The sequence below is a fragment of the Tasmannia lanceolata genome, unplaced genomic scaffold, assembly GCF_043159265.1.
Source record: "Tasmannia lanceolata isolate RefF3 unplaced genomic scaffold, GAP_Taslan_0.1 ptg000020l, whole genome shotgun sequence".
Classification (NCBI taxonomy): domain Eukaryota; kingdom Viridiplantae; phylum Streptophyta; class Magnoliopsida; order Canellales; family Winteraceae; genus Tasmannia; species Tasmannia lanceolata.
Window position 1 is genome coordinate 21,878,699 of NW_027518697.1, and position 22,751 is coordinate 21,901,449.

Sequence of the window (22,751 nt, forward strand, 5' to 3'; positions counted from 1 at the left end):
CCCCCCCAAGAAAAAAAAAACGTCTCTCTCTCTCTCTCTCTCTCTCTCACACACACACACACACACACACACACACACACACACACACACACACACCACAACTCCTTGGTGGGGCCAACAATTTCATGTTTTAGATCTTTGAACATGTAGGATCCACAGTATGTTTTTTTTTTTTAATATTTGCTCCTATATGTGGAGACTGTTGGAGCAAGCGGGTGAAAACAATGGATCTACTAATGAAAAACAGTGCAAAAATATATAATTATACTGACTTGAATGAAGGATGGATTAATAACGATCTTGATTGCGATACTGCCGTACGTCCTTGAACGCCCCACCTTAAAGTGTTATTCGGCCCTACTCCAATGCAAGGATCACATGACCGAACCACCTCGAGGAACAGCAGGAGAATGGATTGTTGTAATGCACCACTCAATAATCCTATAAGGCAAGCTCTCTATTGAATACTTTCTATTTCTCTTGCGGTTCTTGAGTAGTCTCCTTTTCATTTCCTTGGATGCTAAAATGAGGGCTCTATATATATAGTTCAAATAGCAACCCAAAGGTCTCATTGAAAAACTAAGGGACTCCTTGAAGAGATACACCCATTTAATGTGACAATTAATGGATTCATAGAATTCTAGATGACTCTTCGTAGATTCAAAGTCTATTATGAGTCATACATGAATCTCTAATTAATCCCAAGAGTCATCACTAATGGGGGTACTCAAAACCATGAATTAATGGCTAATCCAAAGGTTCATGGAATGTGAAGAGTTGCTCACAAAAAGTCAAAGCTTTCATGAACCTATTAATGTGAGCCATTACATAGATTCATTGCTACAACTCATTCACTTATCCATTGTAGACACCCCATTTTGACCGTGCCCTATACCTCCGTGTTTTGTGCTTAACTTTTTCAAATCAGTATGTTAGGGCCCCAAATTGCACCTTAGGCTAGCTTAGGGTCCCACCAGGGTCCCTATGAAATTTTGTCAAGATCCGTGCACATTTACCTAGTGAACGAGCTAAGGCAGTGCCGTGGTGCAAGTTCAGAAGGGCGGAGGTGAAAAATGTCATTTCCCATGTACAAGAGGGCATTCTTGGAAATTTATGTTGCTTCCTTTGCAAGCAATCGTTATGGGCCATTGGATCAAATCATAGGGTTAGGAGCATGTAGAGGGAAAATAATTTTATGCCCATGTCTTACCCGAGGCACCCCCCTGTGTGATAAAGGGTATTAAAAATGCACTAGAATGGGCTGTCTTAGGAGAAGAGAGGGGGTACGAATTCATCATTTCCTCTTTAAAAGAGAAAAAGAATTAGGGTTTGAGGGGGAGAACCCATTTTCTGGAAAAGGGAGGGGAGGCGCCTCATTTTGGAGCAAAGGAGGAAGAGAGAAGGGGAGGAGCCGCCATCTTCACCATCTCCGGCCGTGCCATCTCCGGCCTCTTCTTCTTTTTCTTCTTCCCCACCTCCGACCTCCATCCCCATCTCCGATCGCCTCCATCGAAGCCACACCCAACCACCTTCACAGCCTCAGCCACCACCTCTACCCCAATCGCCACCTCCTTCCACCACCTCCAATCTTCGTCTTCTCCAGTGAGAAAACCGTAAATCCGACTACCCTTTACCACCTCCACAAAATCCCTTTACTCTATCATCTTCCTCGGCCACCCTGACCGGAATCCGACCACCTTGAGCCACCATCGAACCCACAATCCGGCACCACCATCTTCAACCTCCAGCCACCCTTCCATTTTTGTCTCCACCATAACCCTATTTCAATACCGCTTGAAACCCATCTCAACCCATTTCTTTTTGCAGCCACCATCACCCACCACCGTTCTCTGCTCTTCACCTTCCCCACCACTAAGATCCCTTCCTAATTTCTTCAAACCCTCTTCCATCTTCTTCCACCTCTACCACCATTATCCCCAAACCCTCTCCTCATCTTTCCAGAACTCATATCCCCCATTGCTACCATCATCATCACCCACCTCCATCATTGTCATTCACAGAGGGTTTTTCTTCTTCACTTAAAGAGCAGGGAGAGAAGAGGAGAAGTTGCAGAGTTTGGGTCTCGGATTCCCTTTCTCCGACCATCTAGCCGGCCGTTTTCGACAACCAAAGCTCGTCTGCTACCTCACTTCAACACCGATTAAACCCTATTCAATACCTTCGGCCATCCCCTTCGATCCAGCCTTTGCCCATTTCCACCATCATCTCCGATCATCTCAATTCTTCACCTCCGACCACCATCTCCATGGATTCCGGCCTCCACCCAAACCCACTCCACCACAGACATCAAAACCCCCTTTCCAGCATCAACCTCCATTTATTCAGGCAGGAATCTTGCCGGAATCTGACCGTCCTAATCTCCATCATCATCAAGTCCTCAATCCACCTACCTTTATACTTCTCCCATTTTCAGCGTATGATCGGAATGAGCCGGATTGCTATTGCTCCATTCTGGCGCAGATTTTAGGGGGGGTTTCATTTCATTTTGGAGGTTTCCAACATAGAGAGAAAATAAAATAAAAAGAGAAAAGGGTTTCGCTGACAGTTCAATCAAATTTTATCGCATTCGAGCATCATTTCCAGCAATTTTCTACCAATTCTGGTGATATCCGCGATCTCCGGCAGCTCATTTCCGATAGCTTCATCGCCGGCCAGCCATCGTTCATCACTGTATCACACCCAAGAAGAGGTAATCGCCAGCTTACTTTATCTTTTGATTTAGTTCATTCGAATGAATTGTGTTAGCCATGGCTTGCTTCACTGTTCTTTGATTCCCTAACTTGTTGCTCTTCATCTTGATTTCTATTGGAAATTTGCCCTTCATTTTTTATCTTAATGCAAAGTCAGTAGCAAGGTTTGTTTGATCTTATTTCTAATTGAAAAAGAAGAATAATAGAACTTGGTCTTTGGGGTAATGGTAAAGTCGCATCCGTTGTTGAATATATGATTCTCGGATATACTTCTGGGACAAGTTTCATTTTGCTTTTGGTCTTTGATCTGTGAGGAGGGGTTTAATTCTTCACTTTAGTTTGGTTTGGATTTGAGGCTCTTAGCCTATATTTGATGGAAATGTCTCTTTTCTTGAAAATCGATGTCTATATCCCCATGTTTCTATAAGGACATTAGCCCGCGCGCTCAGAGCCCCACTCTTCTCTTCTTCTCCTGCTCTCCCCTCAGGTTTTGTGTTGATATCTGAGTCTCGTTTCTGAGCCTCTTCCCGTATGCGTGATTTTCATCAGAGTTTTGGATTGTCTCCAGCATTTGATCTTTCCATGAGTTTTCAAAAATCACCCTCTCAGATTAGGGCGATGAAGGCGCTAGCCCAAGCCCATCCTTAGGGGACTTGCTTAGTCCAAATAGCATACGCCTCCTTTGTATATAGGAGACTTGCCCAGTCTCATCCCTTGTTTACGTCATTTGTGTCTCAGAGACAAGCCTTGTCTCATATAGAGAGTTTCCCCTTTAGGAGGCTTACCTAGCCTCATGTTAGAGTGGCCTCCTCTTTTAGAGCGAGTCTTTGATTTGATAGTGTTATTAGAGAGTCTCTGACTCATTTGTACTCCCCCCCAGTGTTATTAGTTAGGAGTTTTTCCATTAGAGACTAACTCAGTCATATAGAGCCTTCCCTGCTTGGGGTCTTAGATTGTTTTCTCTGTTCTTGGGATGCTTCTTTACTTGTTTGTGGTTTATTTGTGTGTCTTTGACACTCGTTGCTTATTCGGGGTTTCCCCTTTTGCTTCAGGGCTTTGCCCTAGTTTGTGGTTATGCTTGCGTGTTCCCAGTAGGAGTGAAAGCATTTAAAGATTCAGAGCATTGGAAAAGCTTTAAAATCCAAAAACATTAGAAATTTGAAACTCAAAAACATTTGAAAACTTTAAAAATATCAAAAACATTTGAAAGCATCAAAAACTCTTAAAAAAAAATCTAAAGTGTTGAGTGTTTCTTTTAGAAGCGTAGTTTGAGAGTTCGTTCCGAACTACGTTGGCTTGATCCTCTTCCACGAGGTACGTAGTGCAGCTTGGGAACCACATCCCAAGTCCAGCCAAACCTTTAAAAATAAACATTTCAAATCTTCAAAAAAATACAAAGCTTCTTCAAAACCTTTTTCAAAAGATCTTCATTTAAAGTTAGGAGTCTGTCGTAGCTGTTTGATGTGTTTTAGAGTTAGAGGGTTTATTTTGATTTGTATTGATATGGTGTGTCCTGTCGTGTGAGTGTCCCTAGAGTTAGGAGGCCTCGAGTCGATCGGTTAGACATTTAATCGAACTGATGGCTAGACTAGGAAGCATATAGTCATCCTATTGTTTTCCTTAAGATGCACAGCCTAGTTACACATAGGATATAGGGCCCACCTGCATTAGCTTAAGGCTAATCAACTTGCATTAGTTAGGGCATATAGAGAGTCCTAAAAATTACAATTCACATGAATTTAAACAATTGTGTAAAAAGCTTTAAAAATCAGTCGAGTCTAGTGGATCGAGTCTAGGATAACGGTTCTAGATGGTTAGGCATCGTAGTTTAGAATAGGTCATTCGAACTACGTTGACTCCGATTTTTCCCGAGGCCAGGATACGTAGAGCAGCTAGGATGGACGGCCATCTTGGTCCGAGTCAAGTCGCATTAGAGTTAGGATGTCTTTTCCTGTCATATATAAGATTGATTTGTGTTTTATGTTTTGATGTGTTTTCTTACTTTCTTGTATTGATACTATACCTTTAGCTGTAGCTTGCATGTGTATGTCCACCAGAACTTAGACCCCCATTAGGCATGTCACTTATAACCTAGCGTTGCTTAGGTGACACATTTTTTTCATTTCATTTTGTGTATGTTTATTTCTTTATCCTCAGGAAATGCATGCTTAGGTAGACGATTCCTGAGAATTGTTCCTATTTCATATGATTTTTGCCCGAAACTCTTTAAATTTATTAATAAATGGCATAAGAGACCAAGTGCTTGCACTCGGACGAATTGGGGGTGCTCTCAGACCTTCTCCATTCGTAATCAGGCACGAACCCATATATATTTCTCGTTATCCATGGTATACAGAGCATATTTTTGTTTAAAGGATCCATGGCCGTATACCGTGGATGACGACTCTGAGTTTGTTTAGGTACGTTTCGAATCCGGACTTGTTCCCGAATCGAAAGGTATCTCTTTTATATCGCCACTCGTGCTATTCTATGAGGGTGGCATCCATTTCGAGAGTTCCTTGGTAGAGCTCTCCTTCACACGTGGATGATCCTAGAGGCCGCTGGGGGCTCGTCCCTCACCTCTCTCCCGGATCGGGGTCCACATCCATGACTATGAAAAGTAACCATTAAAGCCTCATTAATTTATTTTGATAATTTGAAACTGATTAATTGGAACAAAATCCAACAATCCCCCACAAGTTTCAAACTTATTAACCAAGTATTAGAGAGCACTAGTTACATTGTGCATAATGAAAATGTCCGAAGACTTGAATTTTCAAATAGATTATCTGAATTGTAGTGTAAGTACATGGTGGAATTAGCCTTGAACCAGCACCTTTCTACTTTTCAGTAATCACACATGACTAGATCCAGAGTTTATGTGCATAGTGGACCAAACCTTGAACTATCACACTACTCACAAACTTGCCTTAAACAAATAGCAAACACAAAGTGCTCGTCCTGGTTCTGTGAGGGCTCTAAGAGTATGCTAGCTCCATAGAAGACACACAGTCTCCACCCTAACATAGGTGTGTCCTTTAGTGTGTTCATGTCCAACACCCCGTACCCGAAGTACTTCGGACCACATTAAGGCTTAAAAGCCAACCTCTTTACTATGACAGGTTTCTGTGTGGGCTCTAGCAATCTTTCAGACTACATAGGAGATGGCAAATCTCCACCCGCACATAGGTGAGCTCCTTAGAGTATACAAAATACTCAGAACTCATTAAGGCACTAATGCCAACTCATTCATGTTTCTGCATGGGCTCTAGCAATCTTGGCTCCTCAGACTACATAAGAGGTGATATCCCATACAAGGTGAGTCCCTCAGGGCATGCACCTGCCGGGCATCACGCACACAAAGTGCTTTGGGCTCATTAAGGCTTACAATCATCCTCTACTCCGACAGGTTAAGTGCACTAACATAGGAATAGTCTCAAACAATTTATATTAAAGTGCACCAAAACAAATCCAATTGTATTTCATTCTTTGATCCATGAACTATATTTGATGGTAAACTAAGCTTTGAACCACTAATATAGTTTAATAGTAAATACAAATACAAATAGATTACCGAGGCATTAGACCCATTCCGACAAGTAAGATACTATTTTTGCAACACATGCATATAGTCCTTTTTGCAACAAATGCATATAGTCCTTTTTGCAACACATGCAATTTGACCCTTGTGCAACACATGCACTTAATCATTTGTGCAACACATGCACATAATATGATTTGCAACACATGCAAACAGTCTACTTTGCAACAAATGCAAGCAACCATGAATCAGTCTATTTGTGCTTTATTCTTTGAACCATGAATGCCATAATTTAGTAGACAAGTCTTTGAACCATAAATGACATTACAATGGTAGATATAAGCACAAATGACCATTCCCAAATGCAAATTACCATAATTCAAATGTAAATAACCATACCTCAAATGGACATAAGTCCCATTCTGGAGGATGTCTACAGGACCAACTTCCTTTTCAGACCTTTTGTCATAGGATCAGCAACATTCTCTAATAATCGAACATTGATCACTGCAATGATTCCTCGACTCATAAAATTAGATAAATAGATGTGATGCACCCGAATTGTCCACTTTCTTCCGTTGAATAACGAGTTCTCGGCAACAGCACTAGCAGCCTGATTGTCACAATACACTGTGATCGCAGTCAGCTGCTCCTTCTGTAACGGAAGATCCAACAGGAGATCTCTGAGCCACTCTGCCACATCTCATGCGCTTGCAAGGGCAAAGAACTCAGATTCCATGGATGAATGTGCTATCATAGTCTGTTTTTTAGACTTCCACGGCACAGCTGCACCACCCAGGGTGAAAACAAATCCACATGTCGATCTGCACTCATCCGGCTCTGAACACGAACTAGCATCTGAAAAACCTTCGACCACTACCGGATATCTAGAATATAGTAATCCATAACTAAGGGTAGCTATCAGATATCTCATTAGTCTCTGAATTGCATCCCAATGTGTCTTTCCCGGATTACTAGTAAACCGACTCAGCATCCCAACAGCAAAGGCTATATCCGGTCTTGTACAGCTCATGGCATACATCAGACTGCCAATCACCCTCGAGTATTCCAACTGTCTGATCGTCCCACCAGTGTTGGGTCCAAGCTTCTTGTTGTAATCATACGGCACATACAGCTCTGGTAAGTCGAAGTAGCCATACTTCTTCAGCATCTTTTCTATGCAATGAGATTGAGATTGAACAATCCCAAACTTAGTCCTTAAGATCTTAATCCCAAGGATTGTGTCAGCATCTCCAAGATCCTTCATGTTGAACTATGTTGAGAGAAATTTGCCTTTGTCAACTCTGCTATAAAGGCACTTATTTGCATTGGCTGCAAGTTTTGGCCTTCTAACATTTGGCACTCGAACATAAGCCAGACACCCCCACACTTTGAGCATTCCCAAATATGGTGGATACTCCAACCAGAGTTCATGCGAAGAGATCTACATCTTGGCATAAGGAACTCTGTTCAAGATGGCGTCTCACCCCAATATCAGGTTGGAAGTCCAGACGTCCGAAGCATAGAATTCACCATCTCGGTCAAAGTCCGGTTCTTCCTTTCTGCTATCCCATTTGACTGAGGAGAATAAGGTCGTTTCAGCGACAATCTCATGTTCTTTGAAGTGCGTCTCAACATCTTTAGAGCGGTATTCACCTCCTCTGTCGCTTCGAAGTCTTTTCACTGAACATCCCAACTGCTTCTCGACTCGAGTTAGAAACTCGACGAACTTATCGAAAGCCTCATCTTTGGACTTCAGTAGATAGACATGACAGAACCTTGTCCGGTCGTCGATGAAGGTAATAAAGTACTTCATGCCACCTCTTGAAACAAAACTTTTGAAGTCACATGTGTTAGAGTGAATTAGGTCCAACACCTCTGTACTCCTAGTGACACTGGGGAAAGGCTTCCTTGTGATCTTGGCCTGCGCACAAACCTCACATTTGCATGGTTTCTCACCCCCACAGTTGGGTAGAAGACCTAGCTTACACATGTCATGCAACTTTCTATAGTTAACATGACCAAGCCTATTGTGCCACAACTCAGAGGAGTAAGTAGAAACTTCATTCCCTTATTAATTTAGGGGCATGAGTCACAACGCTCATCTTAAACATACCATTAGTCTTGTATGCATTTCCATAGTACAAATTCTTAAAGGATAGCACCGCCTTACCTCCTTGAAAATCCAAGCGCATTCCAGTATCACAAAGAAGACTCCCTGATACCAGATTCTTGGCGATTGAAGGAACATGCTTCACATCTTTCGGTGTAAGAGTTTTGCCAGATGTGAGCTCCACTACCACAGTTCTGACCCCGAGAACAGCAGCAGAAGACCGATCTGCCATAGCCATTGATTCTTATCGTGCAGTGTAGGTAGAGAATGGGGACTTGTTGGCACAGACATGAAATGTAGCACCCGTGTCTAGCCACCAGTCCGAAACTTTAGAGGGATCCACAGCCTTTGACACCATTGCCACAAAATTCTCCACTACAGCCATAGACTCTTTCTTCGGTGCCTTGCAAGCACTAGCATAGTGGCCAGGCTTTCCACAGTTGTAGCAGTTTTCCTTCTTGAAAGTCTTCTTCTGAACATTTAGGTTAGACTTTTGTTCTACCACCTTTTTCCTCTTGAACTTGGCAGCACTAACCATGCCCGACCCACTCCGCTGGGCCCGCCCCTTGGAGATGCTGAAAACGCGTCTACATAGGGAGAGGAGAAATCCACATATATCTCCCAGTAACTTTTTCCTCCCTTTCCGATGTGGGATCTTTCAATCTACCTCTCTTAGGGCCCAGTGTCCTCGCTGGCACACCGTACTGGATGGGAGGTCCCGTTTTGATACCATTATGTCACGCCCCGACCCCACTGTGTAGATATTGTCTGGTTCTGGGTCATCTACTCTCCTCGGTTTTGTTTTCTAGCAGCAATAACCGTGCCCGACCCACTCCGCGGGGCCCGCCCCTTGGAGATGCTGAAAACACGTCGACATAGGGAGAGGAGAAATCCACATATATAGCCTAGTAACTTTTCCTCCCTTTCCGATGTGGGATCTTTCACAATCACTGTTAGGATCAATCCTAATGATCTCCAATGGGTCCGACATGAGGATGTGCGCCTAATCATGAGCCTTTAATCTAGTCAACTATCTTGAAGTGATCCATTCAATAAATCAAGGGCTAGGATCATCTAACCAAGGTAGGACCAACAAAAAAGAGTTGATTGCTTTTATTGGTTGGATCAAAATAAAATAGTACGCCACAAATTTCAATTAATGGATGTCCAAGATCGTTAGTCGTAGCTCCATCTAACATTGTTCACAGCCTCCATGCACCTTACACTTCACACTTCCCATCTTTTCTTAACCGGCAAAAAAATAAGCCGACTGTTTTTGCCTAAACACATCCTCAACAGAGATTTCCTTAGAAAAAAGAAAAAGACCCACCTCTCTCTGTTGAGTGTTAATGGCAATGGCCATGGAAATAAAGTTGTTCTTCCTTGTCTTCTCTCTTGTCCTCTGCTCCATCCATCTCACCATTTCCTTCAAAAACATCTTAAAAAACCGAGAACATATTATTTCATGGCTTCCATCCATCTCCAACTGTCAATGGGAAGACATCTTTTGCAAAGATGGCCTTCTTATCTCCATATCTCTCCCCTCTCTCTCGTAACTTCTACTCTCTCCCTAACCTCCTCCTCTATCTCTCTATAAATCAATTCTCCTGAAAACTCTATTTTTACACTATATAATTTGAACAGAAAGCATACCTAAAATGCTAATGTGAAGAAATAGGGAACGAAGAACACAAATGCGTCAATTCTCTCGTAAACTCTATTTATTACCTGACAATGCATTGAGACAGACGAAGAGTGCGCTACGGAATGTGGTTTCTACATGAAAGTATTGATGAAGTGGTTTGGGTTCAAAGCTTCTTTCTGTTTGCTCTTGCGTTTGCTCAGCTGGCTGGATTTTCATTTTCTATGTTTCTATAGAGAATGAGAGTTTGCTTGACAACTTACTGATTTTTAAATAGAAAGAGAGTGATGGCAGATAGGTTATGGCTCAATTTCACAATTACTTTTTTGGCTTTGGAATGTCTCTTTCATAGGGGAGTCATTGACATTTTTCCTTGGATGGAAATTCAACTTAGTCTAGGTTTACGTGTTGCAAACTCAGACATGGACTCGAAATGTTGCTCCATTGATTGAGCCTATTGGTTGTGCATCATCAGCCATTGTAATGTCATGAAGGATTGGTTGTTAACTTCAATTGCTATAAGTCACTTTGGCATGGACTCAAAATGTGGGGCCATAGATTCAGCCTACGAGCTGTGCAACATGGATCTATGGTTTGACGGAAACGGAAAATAAAATGAAGAAGTTCAACATATACGCTAAACATGATAGATTTACACTGTTTGGCAATGTAGACATCCCCATTTTGCTACCCTTTAAAAAGCAAAAGGTTTGATTGATCTGTTAAATCTCAAGTCAGTCATCGGCATTAGGTTAGGCATTCTTGCATTTTAGAGTGAATTTCGTCTCATTTTAAGTGTTTTAATGTTGGTTCACAAATCTCGAAGGTCTCTCGTGGTTGATGTTGTCCTTCGTTTCAAGTGAATTTCAATACTTTCTATTTTTGAAATCTTCGTTACCTACTTGCCATTTTTAACTTCATCCTTAAAGGATATTCCGGTTAAGGGTATTTTGGTCACTTTTGATGTGAGATGGGTGAATTGGGCCTATATGGGCAAAAATGATTTTTTCAAGGGATGAGAGAGGTTTGGCCATGTGTGTGGGACCCACCATGTGCATTACATAGTATGGGCCCATCATTATAAATTCAAAAGAGTTGGTTTGATACATAATACACTTAAAAAGGCTCGCAATACAAAAGCCCATGGGCTAAACCCATGTGGGAACCACATGTGTGGTTCGGTCACATGTGTGGGTCGGCCCACATGATGGGCTTCCCCTATATTGAATAGATTTGGTTGATAAAAATAAAAGATGAAAAAGAGAAAAGGGCTAATATGATCAAATCACTAAAATGACCATAACTTTTTAACCACTTGTCCAAAAAATCCATACTTGTACTTGTTGGGAACATCTCGAGAACGGCTATAACTTTATAGTTTACAACTTCTCGTGATTCTTCTACGAAATAAGTCAATAACGAGCTTTAAAATCAGACAGTGCCATTTGAATGGAAATTCCAGCCGATTAAAATTGTCATAACTCTTTAACTGATTGGTCAAATTTAAAGTACAAATATGCGTTGGAAAGATCTTTCAAAAGGCTACAACTTTGTAGTTTACAACTTTTCGTGATTCTTATCCTAAATAGGTCAAAACTGGGCTTTAAAGTTTGGAAGTGCTTTTTGGACGGGAATCTCCAAAAGAATCTATGAAAAAGATGCTTTCTTATGAAAAAGTTTACAGAAAAGTCATGAGAGGCCTTCTTTTATACAATATAGATTGTCTTGGACATTAAGATAGCTTCTCATGATGAATTTAGAAACACAAACAATTAAGAAACAAGAGGGAAAAGCAAGCTAGTGGAGAGAATTAGAAAGAAAACAAGAATGACAACTCTCACATGGGAAGTTGCTATACTTGTTTTTTGCCCTAGCTTTTTCTACAAAAAAGATTTAAAATCAACCTTTGAAGCTCTCTTGGAAATTCGTCCAACCCTTACTGTCTCCAAGAAAATTCGTCCACTTCTTTGGGGAGGAATTTACAATATTTCTCAAAATTCAAGTGATACAAATCCAACTCTTTCATCTCTTCTTAATTGTTATTCGAAGCGGCTCTTCTCTTCGACAACTTTGGGTTTTCTTTTTGCGTATGAAAGGGCTTGACAAAGCGTATATCTCGGATTACAAGCCCTAGAGACCCTGGATTTGCGATCAAAGGTTAGTGCCCTAAACTTTTTTTGGATAAAAACTAGTAACATGTTTAGGAGTATTCCTTTCTTGTTCTTCCATGTTTTTCTAGAAAATTCATAAGATTTTATTTTGCATGATTATAATATGATTCATGATGGGCCAATTCATGTTATTATTGATTTTAGTGGAAGAAAAATCATTTTACATGAAGAAAATAACATGTTTAATGAATTATGGTTTTAATCGGGTTTTTAGTCGATTTTCAAAGCAACTAGTTTAAAACCAAAGGTTTTTTGCGAGGATATAGTTTATGAATTTTAATTAAATCAAAGGAACATTGGAAATCCAAACTTGGTGGAAGAAAAATCATTTTACATAAGAAAAATAAGATGTTCAATGAATTAGGGTTTCAATTGATCTTTAGGCTGATTTACAAGGCAACTATTTCAAAACCGAACTAGAGCCCCATTTAGGAACACTTACGTCTCGTTGAGTTCTAGGTTTTAGGGTGTCCTAGAGTTAGGAGTCCAGTTAGCCTCATCACGACTGGATGCTGTTGATAGCAACTGAGCCATAGATTAGGTTTCATTAGTTAACCCCTTTTTCCTATAGGACATGTCTAGATAACCTAGGATGTAGGACCCACCAGCATTGGTCTAGGGAGTGTCTTGCATTTAGATAGGATCATTTAGCATCTTAGATGGAGTTCTAAGATAATAAAACTTAATCAACTTGAATTAATTAATTTCTCATAAACTGTTGAAACAGTTGAGTCTAGTCTATATCGGTGTCATAGATGAGTTAGGTATAAGTAGCTTAGTTTAGGTGCACCGAACTACGTCGACTTTGATCCTAGTGAGGCTTGGGTACGTAGGCAACTTGAATGGCATTCCAAGCTCAAGTTGACCCTACACACTCGAGTAGGGTTTTAGGGTTATCTTGTTTATTTCTTTATCATTTTCCAACCCTAAATTAAATTGATTAAATTAGCCTGTTAAGTGTTTTTACACACAAATTCTCTCTCTCTCCCCTTGTTTTGGTTTTAACACCCCCTCTGGTGATATTTTCACCCCCCCTTTTCTGTTATCCCGAACCCCTGCCCAATTTCAGATAAAAACCCTAGTCTATTCTGTTTCTAGAAGAGAGAAAGTAGAGAAACTCTAGGTAGCTCACGCCGGGCGTCGGCACTCGGCCGAATTCTGAAGGTTCAGAGTGACTTTTTTTTATTTTACGCCGTTGTTATGCCGAAATTCGCAGAACTGCGAACAACTTTTCAAAGTAGCGTCGTTGTTCTACCTAAATTTTGACAAATTCAAAGTCCTTTCGGCCACCTAACGTCGTTACGCTGTTGAAATCTCAACAATTTCAAAGGCCTTGACTTCAAAACAATGCCGTTACGTCGTCGAAATCTCGGCAACTTCTGAGCTCCTCCCTTCCAAACAAGCGCAGTTACGATGCCCGATCATCTACTGGCAAAATTACATTTATTTAACTGCTTCAATGTAATTTCCTTTACAAAGTAAGGTACGAGGTGGTGACATCACAAGTTCTCCAGTTCACGTTGCCTCAGAACTTATGATATAAATCCCTCCGCCTTTCTTTTACTATTCTGCAATTTTTTTTACAAAGTAAGGTACGAGGTGGTGACATCACAAGTTCTCCGTCTCACGTTGCCTCAGAACTTATGATATAAATCCATCCGCCTTTCTTTTACTTTTCTATAAATTTCTTTACAAAGAAAGGTACGAGGTGGTGACATCACAAGTTCTCTGGCTCACGTTGCCTCAGAACTTATGATATAAATCCCTCCGCCTTTCTTTTAGTTTTCTGCAATTTCCTTTACAAAGTAATGCACGAGGGGGTGACATAAGTTCTCCGCCTCACATTGCCCTCATAACTAATGATATAAACCCCTCTCCCTTTCTTTTACTTTCTGCACTGTCCTTTTTCGTTTGTTTTAAGTTAACCTGATCGTGAGTAGTTGCAAGTTCTTTCGAGATCCGTACACAACTACGACACCGATCATGTTAACTACCACTTATTTTTTGTCTTTTTGTAAATACATCTTTATTTGCATCCTGGAATTAAGCATAACTTAAATAAGGATAAAAAGATAAGTTATCCTGGTTCAAATTCTTCGAAAAACACCAATCTAAGTTAAGAGACCGGATTCGTCTGGGCAAGAGGGATGCCAAACACTTTTCCCGATTGTCATCGTAATCCTTATCAAGATATCTGTAAGGACCATGCCTTAAATAAACAGAGCAAAATATAAGGTTCTAGACCCAGAGCAAAAGAATCCCTTTGGTTACTATTCTTCTAACGAAATTCGAGTACCGTCACTCATTTCATTGGAAGAATAGGCACGGGTCCTAGGCCCTAACCTAGGTGGCGACTTTGAGTTTCTCTAACTTGAGAAGTTAGGACCACGCACCTGAGTCCGCAAGTAGCGTAGATTAAATAAACACTCCCTTGAGAACCCGATGTGCTGATCCCCTGCCCTCCTACGCAGCACGGGAAAAACCCGGCTCCCACAGTAGCCAATCGTTTGAATGGTCCCCCATGGTGATCTAGACGGTGGATAAGAAATTCTCAAAATTGCAAGAGTGCTACTTTGAGATATGCAAGTATTTATTGGGAAAAGGAAAATATTTTTTATTTGGACACTTTGGCTCTGTTCACTTGCGTTCTTGGGAAATCGAATCCCGGGAAAACACCTCTTTTTTTCCCGAGAAAGCTAAAATAGTGGCGTTCACTTGTTTTCTCGAGAAACTAACAGGATGAGGTGGAAAATGTCAAAAAATGACATGGAAAATGCCACAAATGTCGTGGAAAAGATTATTTTCCCTCAAGTGTGAGAAACCAATTCCCACCATTTTGACGGGATTTGGTTTCTCACAAAATAAGTCACGGGAAACCTTTTCCTGCACAGTTTTTAGGGGTTTCCTGCGAAAGTGAACAGGCGTGAGAAACCTTTTCCTGCACAGTTTCTCGGGATTTCTTTTCCTTCTGCCACGTCAGTTTCTCAAGCATTCTTTTCTCGGGATTTCTTTTCCTTTTTAAGAAAATAAGGCGCAAAAATGAGCGAGGAGTCATTTTTTTAGAAAATCCTTCTTCGAATCCCTTTTTCTAAAATAATAAGATTTAGCCTACTTATTATTCATAAAGGAAAATATTTTTTACTTGGACAATATAAGTATAAATTAAGAAAATAAGGTGCAGAAATGAGCTACGAGTCATTTTTTTAGAAGATCCTTTTTCGAATCCCTTTTTTTCTAAAATAACAAGATTTAGCCTACTTATTATTCATTAATCACAGTCCTTTATATAATCTTTCCCAAAAAAAATTTTCTTTGGTTTGCTTTAAAGCATATTGTTTTCAAATAGTTTTAAAGCATATTTTTTTTACTCGCCCGCCCGCTGCAACGCATGGGCCTGCAACTAGTTTAAACATAATCATGAGTCCAATAATTGGTTTGGCACTTATAATCTACTGTAATTATCTTAAACAAACAGGGGCTTAGTGGTATCCAACATTATGTAAGATAGCTGGTATTTTGGTAGGTACTTAGAAAGAGGATCAAACATTATGTAAGATAGCTCGCATTTTGTAGCCCATTGTTCTGAAGCTGTAGGGATGCATGAAAAAATTTAATCGGATTGTTTCCATGAAAAATAAAATTTCCAGTGTTTGCTAAACTAAATTCCCACGATTTTTTACCCAAAAATCTAAAATTTTCCTTGTTTTCAAGAAAAATTACCAGCTTATTAGACACTTGAATTCAATTTTCCAAAAGTTTTTTCACTAGGTCCAAGCGGCCTCATGTTTATTTTGAAACCACTTTAATTAGCTGTAGACAGCTAGATGAGAATTATAGCAACCAAACAAAGAAGTTTAAATTTAAATAAAGATTGGATCCCTAGGATCAAAATATAGGGGTGCGAATTTAAAGAGGAAACAGTCGATCTATCTCCACCATTCATCTGGTGGACTCAATGACCCATGAGTCAAAATTCGATCTAATCTAATATCCTGCTCATGTGAACAAAATCAAGCTAATTAATGGCAAGGGGGAACAACAATCAAGGGTCTACATTCAAGGATCAAAGATCTCAATTGATCCAACGGTTAGATTCTCCCATCAATTTGACTTTATAGATCTACTATCAACAGCCATGATGCACCTTGTAGGGCCAACCATGTGTCACGGGGTCCAGGACATTTAGTATGGGTCCCCTGTTTTTAAATTTTAAACGAATGAGACTGCGCGAGAGGTAAAGGAAAAACGGTGATCTAGAGGAGAGGGGGGAAGAAGAGAAGAGAGTAGGGCTGGCAATTTCACCCGAAAAAGAGGGGATCCGCCCCGCCCCACCCCGTTTGGGGCGGGGATTCCCCGATTTGATAGGGGAAGGGGAATTTAAAAATTCCCCGGTGCGGGGAGGGGAAGGGGAAGGGGATGTAGTTGTCCCCTCCCCGCCCCGCCCCGCTCGCCCCGTTAATCAATGCCATTTTTTTGTTTATTTTTAAATGTTTTTTTTTAGGAAAACTACTAGAAACTCTGTGGATCGGCTATAAGATTCCCCCAAACATAAACTTAGCTTGTCTTTTCCTTTTAATTATCTTCTGAGAGCATTTTGGGAACTATAATAACCTTTTGACAGATGTTGAAATAATAAAGACAAGCTGAGTGTATGCCATTATCAAAAAATCGTAGTGCCAATATCGGTGGCGAAAATAAAATAATAAAATAATAAATTGCATTTTTATTTTGGTTAGGGACTTAGGGTTTCCTTAATTCCTTCCCACGAAAGAAACATTGCTCAGGTTAGGGACACAGTTCACTTTTTGCATTTTGGTGATTCCCAAGCCTCTGAACATTGCTCAGGCATCTATTTGGGTTTATAGTGCCTGTTGGTGCGACTGCTGCGAGGGCACTCAAGAGTCAAGTCAGTACTTCAAGGGATTTTGCTATCTTCTGAAGAGTAAGAAATATATCTCCTTCGTCTACAAGTATGTTAGTTTATAACATTTTTATATATTAAAATTGCATCAAGTTGATTAGGGACACCCATCATCAGTGTATCAATGACTAAAGAGGGGGTGATGTTGGAGTGGGGCGGGGATTTTGTCCTCGAAGGATGCGGGGAGGGGAAGGGGATTAGATATTCCCCGCGGGGAGGGGAGGGGGATTCCTCACCATCCCCGCAGAGGGGAGGGGAAGGGGAGGGGGGAAATTCCCCGCAAAGGGGAAGGGGTAGGGGACCCCAACATCCGGCCCCGACCCGCCCCGTTGCCAGCCCTAGAAGAGAGGGAGGAAGAAGGGAGATATCTGGGAGATTTGATTTTGAAATTTGTTCTTTTGGGTGAAGAAAAAATATGACGGTGACAAGCAGAGGGATCCCAATGTCTCTGGCGATGATGCATTCGCTCGTCTCTATAGAGTTATCGAAGCAGATATCGACGCAGCCCTTCAGGTCATCTCTCTCTTATTTTTGCTCGTTCTAGGGTTTCCATTTTTCTAATCTCTCTCTTATTTTTGCTTGTTCTAGGGTTTTCGATTTTCTAATCTCTCTCTCTCTCTCTCTTATTTTGCTCGTTCTGGGGTTTTCATTTTTCTAACCTCTCTTATTTTGCTCGTTCTAGGGTTTCCGTTTTTCTAATCTCTCTCTCGCTCTCTCTCTTATTTGATCGTTCTAGGGTTTCTGTTTTTTCTAATCTCTCTCTCTCTCTCTCTCTCTCTCTCTCTCTCTCTCTTATTTTGCTTGTTCTAGGGTTTCCATTTTTGTAATCTCTCTCTTATTTTTGCTCGTTCTAGGGTTTCCGATTTTCTAATCTCTCTCTCTCTCTCTCTCTTATTTTGCTCGTTCTGGGGTTTTCGTTTTTCTAACCTCTCTTATTTTGCTCGTTCTAGGGTTTCTGTTTTTTCTAATCTCTCTCTCTCTCTCTCTCTCTCTCTATCTCTCTCTTATTTTGCTTGTTCTAGGGATTCCATTTTTGTAATCTCTCTCTTATTTTGCTCGTTCTAGGGTTTCTGTTCTTCCTAATCTCTCTCTCTCTCTCTCTCTCTCTCCTAATCTCTCTCTTATTTTTGCTCTTTCTAGGGTTTCCATTTTTCTAATCTCTCTCTTATTTTTGCTTGTTCTAGGGTTTTCGATTTTCTAATCTCTCTCTCTCTCTCTCTTATTTTGCTCGTTCTGGGGTTTTCGTTTTTCTAACCTCTCTTATTTTGCTTGTTCTAGGGTTTCCGTTTTTCTAATCTCTCTCTCGCTCTCTCTCTTATTTGATCGTTCTAGGGTTTCTGTTTTTTCTAATCTCTCTCTCTCTCTTTCTCTCTTATTTTGCTTGTTCTAGGGTTTCCATTTTGTAATCTCTCTCTTATTTTTGCTCGTTCTAGGGTTTCCGATTTTCTAATCTCTCTCTCTCTCTCTTATTTTGCTCGTTCTGGGGTTTTCGTTTTTCTAACCTCTCTTATTTTGCTCGTTCTAGAGTTTCTGTTTTTTCTAATCTTTCTCTCTCATAAATCGGAGGTGGCGTCCAATGAGAAAAACCGGGCTGTGGCTGTGGCCATGAATGCGGAGATCCGGCGAACGAAGGCTCGATTGCTCGAGGAAGTACCCAAGTTGCAGAGATTAGCGCTGAAAAAGGTTGCTTCTGTTTTTAATTTTTAGTCTTTTAATTTTAATTTTTTTTTGGAATGGTTTTTTTTTCTTGTATTGGCTATCTATTTCTTTTTTTTTTCTTAGTTGTAGCTGCATTTGGAATGTGTTTTTTTCTTAAATTTTGCTTATACTTTGATTATTGTTATTAATTGGATTATGTATCCCCTTTCTCTCAGTTTTCGTTATCAATTGACTATACGTCTTGAAGGAATTAGATCCGGTTCAAAGAAGGATCTTTTATTCTCCATGTTGTGGGAATCAAAGCAATTTCTTGATAAGTTTAGGGAAATGATATCAGCACAACCATGTTTTAAGAGCTGTACAAAGTACAAACCCACCTTGTCCTTTCTTTTTAAATTGACTTGTGAGAGTTTTTTAGAACTGTAATTACTAATAACTTTTAACAGCTCTTTAAATAATAAAAGACAAGAAGGGTTAGTGCAAATATCAAAACATGGTTGGGCTGATATCATTTCCCTAGATTTATGTAGAGAATTGTTTTTGTTTTTTCTTTGGATGGGACAGTGAAGAACGTTACAAATGAGAAGGAAATGTTACAAAAATGCAGGCACGGAAATTGCAGACAATTATATACTATGATTAGAAGTTGACAATTTCACATCACTAGGATGTTACTCCATGAACTGATTGGTAGTTCCTCCCTTCCCTTGTGATGTGATCATATTTATGATATTCTAGCACTTCCTGAGGTTTCATCTAAAATGTACATCCTATGAAATAAACCTGCCCTTTCCTGCCTTACTCACATGGGGGGGAGTGGTTGCATTTGATGACAGTTTATGTTACTAAATGGGCTGAAGCCGAATCCTATGTTACGATATCATTTGCAAGTGATTTTTTTTCCGTTTCCATCATGGCTGAAACACATCGAACCCGAAACCTTAAACCTTTTGGGGGACTTGAAGTGGAAGGGGACTCATCGAATGGGATTTCTTGGGCTCAAGGGGATAGTCTTGGGCCATGGAGATTGGCTAGATAGATTGATTTGATTTTTAGTTATATATATGGCTATGAAGATTACTTCTGCACACATTCCTTGGAGTGCTAATGACCCTGACAATAAATTTGGCAAAGCAGGGAGTTCCTAGTTAGGATATGTATATGGGCAGTTGCTGCCCAATATGCCCACTACTGTACGTAAAACTAACATGGGCATAAAGATAACTTATTTAAAATGACATATACCAGTACACATGTGTATGTTGTATACGAGTGGTGGATCATAAATCCAAATAACAATATGCCCATTACTGTACGTAAAATTAACATGGGCATAAAGATAACTTATTTAAAATGACATATACCAGTACAGATGTATATAGCATGTACAATTGAACAAATTCCACCACTTGTATACAACATACACAATGGTGTATATATGCGATACATAAATGCTACTTTCCACACTATGGTGCTCGTTTTAGTCTGAAAATCAATGCAATGAATTGTGTTTTTCTATTAAACCAAGTTTATTTTGTAGATACAATCTGAGCCAAGTTTTGGTAGTTTTTTGTATTGTTTTTAATAAGAAAAAGGAGCATATTCATGCTGCAAGATCTGCTCATGAACAACTCTCTTTTTGGGAGCTGTAATAACCTTTGACAGCCGTTTAAATACTAAAAGAAAAGATGGGTTAGTGCAATTATCAAATCATAGTAGTGCCAATATCACTAGCCTTTTTTTTTTTCAATTTTTCATTTTGTGGGTTCTTTTAATTTCTATCTTCTACAAAGAAAATCTAAAAACTGAAAAAAAAACAAACAGGTACCCTTCTGCTAGAACTAGTATTTGTGCTTGCTCGGAATGTGGGGAGGTTTTTATGAGGCCAGAGAACTTGGAGATTCATCAAGCTGTAAGGCATGCAGGTAAAAAAACACACAAAGAATTTCTTTTGGTTATTGATATCGGCACTACAATGTTTTAATAATTGCACAAAATAAGCTTGTGTTTTCTCTTTTAAGCAGCACTCGAAGGTTATTACAGTTCCTAAAAGCTCCCTGTAGCCAATTTAAAAGGAGAAGACAAGCTACCTTTGTGCACTTATTAAAACATGGTAGTGCCGATTTCAGTTGCAGTTTATCTTGGGTTTTTGTGATCGAGATTCTTGATTTACCAAAATATAAACGAATTTTTATTTGGTTTTTTAGCAATCTCTAATCCTCTGTTGATCATGGCTGAATTCTGAATTTTGGAAAATGACAGTAATACCCTTATCTTACTTCGCATTTAAGCCATGGCTATGCATATTATTTTGGCATTATGGTCATTATAGATGGCGTCAAAATGTTATCGTCTAGAACTGTAGAAGGACGGTTTTCCAGCCTGTTTGGATAGCAAGAAAAATATTTCTGATAGAAAACCTTTTCTTAGGAAATTTTTTCCTTTCCAAGATTTAGAGGGAAATGATATAATTGTGGTTAATTAAGAGGGATATTATCGTAATTTAAAGCCCGGTTTGGATCCCATGAAAATTGTTTTCTTGGGAGAATTTTTGTTTTCATGATTTAGAAGAAAATGATATGATCATGGTCAATTCATTGGGATATTATCATAAATTAAAGGCCCCTCTAAGTAAATATTGAAGGTTTTTTGCTAATGAGTTAAGGGCACGCGTTAGGGTGCATTTAATTACCATTGGGAACATGATTTTACACTTTTTGAGATTTTTACACATCTTTTGAGATTTTATTATCAAAAGAAGAGTAAACTCATGTTCCCAAAGGCAATTAAATGGCCCTTAACGCGAAAAATCCAAAATTGAACAGGGTTTGTTCAAGTTATGGTTTCCTTGTGTGAAAATTTGAGAAATTGTAGAAATATTTTTTCCTTTCCAAACTCTTCCGGGAAATTTCTGCAATCCAAACAAGGCCAGAAGGTCACTCTAATTAAAAAATTAAGGAAAACACTCAAGAATTAAATAGGTTTAGTTCAAACTATCTTTTTAGTAAGTCTTCTGTAAATGGGTGCTAATATTAGGGAGTTTTCTGTAAATAGGCGCTAATGTTAGTGAGTCTTCTATAAATATAATTCTCTTCTCTCCCATTCGTGCAGTTTCGGGGCTGGGTCCGGAAGATTCGGGCCGGAACATAGTAGAGATCATCATCAAATCCAGCTGGCTAAAGAAGGACAATCCGATCTGCAAGATCGAACGGATATTAAAAGTCCACAATAGCCAGTGTACAATAGCCCGATTCAAAGATCACCAAGACGGAATCAAGGCCCAGGCCCAGACCCGACCTGGTAAAAAGAACCCTAGATGCGCCGCAGATGGGAACGAACTGCTCCGGTTCCACTGCACAGCGCTAACGTGCACCCTGGGGGCACATGGGTCAACAGGCCTATGTGGGTCCGGGCCCACGTGTGGGGTTTGCACCATAATAAAGGTGTGGATTCGCGGGAAAAGGGGTGGGGACCACCGCGAGTAGCGGTAGGGCCCACGACGGTTTGAAGGAGGTGGGGCCCGAGGAAGGTAAGAGGGCCATGTTGGTTTGTAGGGTTATTGCCGGGCGGGTCCGAGTCTACGGAAGTGGAAACTGAGGAGGGGGGTATGTATGATTCGGTGGCGGGTCGGGCCGGGACTTATTCAGATCTTGAGGAGCTTGTGGTTTTCAATCCGAGGGCTATCTTACCTTGTTTCGTCGTGATTTATAGAGCCCTAGATTAGAAAATAATAATAGATAAATGGATTAGATTGTTGTATTAATTATTAGGGTTTTTTTATTATTATTGAAAGTTTGGTTGCTCGCCTTCTTTTTCATGTACAAATCCTTCCTCTTTTCTTCCAACAATTGAAGAAGTTTTTATATTTTTCTAAGCTTGCATTAATTATTGTAGTAATGTATGAGCTTTTATGGGTATTTTTAATTGAGGAATGCTAAACTAAAGGGACCCTTGAAAAAAAAAAAAAAAAAAAAAACCGCAAGGGCACCCCAT

General features: G+C 40.1%; 1 pseudogene across 1 annotated transcript; it reads left to right on the plus strand.

The window, feature by feature from the left end:
• The first annotated feature begins 224 nt into the window (after positions 1–224).
• On the plus strand, positions 225–22,547 carry LOC143853885 (uncharacterized; annotated as a pseudogene). The gene is made up of 4 exons (XR_013237297.1): positions 225–317; positions 2,661–2,710; positions 20,583–20,683; positions 21,870–22,547. The product of XR_013237297.1 is annotated as an uncharacterized LOC143853885 (transcript).
• Positions 22,548–22,751: the final 204 nt, after the last annotated feature.